Source organism: Olea europaea, unplaced genomic scaffold, assembly GCF_002742605.1.
Source record: "Olea europaea var. sylvestris unplaced genomic scaffold, O_europaea_v1 scaffold1748, whole genome shotgun sequence".
In the NCBI taxonomy this organism is placed as follows: domain Eukaryota; kingdom Viridiplantae; phylum Streptophyta; class Magnoliopsida; order Lamiales; family Oleaceae; genus Olea; species Olea europaea.
Window position 1 is genome coordinate 90184 of NW_019235196.1, and position 1262 is coordinate 91445.

Consider the following 1262-nt stretch of genomic DNA (forward strand, 5'->3'; position numbering starts at 1 on the left):
ACTACTGAAATGTACTCTGAACAAGGTAGTTTATATAGTCATATGATATATCCTAGCAACAATCCTCGTTAAATAATTTGTAACGAAATTAATTCTTTTGAGTACACTTATTTTATTCTTCGATGTATTTTTGGGAACTGTGTAAAAAAAATTTATTACAATTTGGCACATAAATTTTGCGTAGGCAAATTAGAACTATTTAAGAACTTGTTTGGTTCCAAGTTTTTCAAAATACTTTTTTCCTCTTTTTTCTTCTCAGCCACACATTTTTTACTAAAATAATATTACACGCAATCCAAAAACATACACATGGCGGAATGTGGCGACCTCAATCGAACCCATTTGCATTCGAATCGATATTGATGGGCGAAACCCATTTGTGGCAGTCGGCTCCTTGTTGCCGGAGCGGTTTGGTTGAGGTTTCCCAAAGGATATCTTAGTATAAAGATCCTATGGCAAGTGGGGTGATATGACAACTCACTAAAAAGTTGCACAACCACCGTTATACTCGATTCAGCATGGCCTAGGAATGATTGATTGACACCAATGATGGAAGAATCTAGCCACAGGGATGTGGCTACATACATTTTCATGTAACGGTTCACATCCATCATCCTCTACCATAAAAGCTCTTCGTTTGCTTCATTCATAGGTAATGTGAGTTTGTTACATGAAACGTTCTCTATATTATCTTATGTTACATCCCCAGTTCCGAGCCCCTTCTTTTCCTTGATATATATTTGTGCCCCAAGCCTGTCCCACATTCAATTATATATATTCAATCATATTGACTTGACCATCGTAGTGCCTGCGGCCGCCTCCCCCACCATCAAAGCTTGGCCTTACACTCTAATGATTTGTTTAAGTGTACAAGACAAAAGCTTGCGTAGGCACCGTAAGAGCTGGGATATGTTGGCCAAGTCACCTCTAAAAAAGTGGAGTCAACAACGTCCTTGTGTTTTGTGGTGCCACTCATAGGTAATGCACACAGCCATTTAGGAAGCCCTTTATATTTGTGAACAAGTCTCAAGTCAGAAAGTAACATGCAGATGTTGTTTTTGAAAAGGATCCTTGATCTTAGCCCTATAATCTTGGTCAGACTACCAATCTACAGGAGCAAATCATGGACTGTTAATCTCATCTCTAAAATCATGGATAATCAACCAATCTACAGCTACAAATCATGGACATGGTTGCTATAAATTTGCTGCTATTCCTTGTATATTGATTCACTATTAATAGGCTTCCTAGTATAGCTTTTT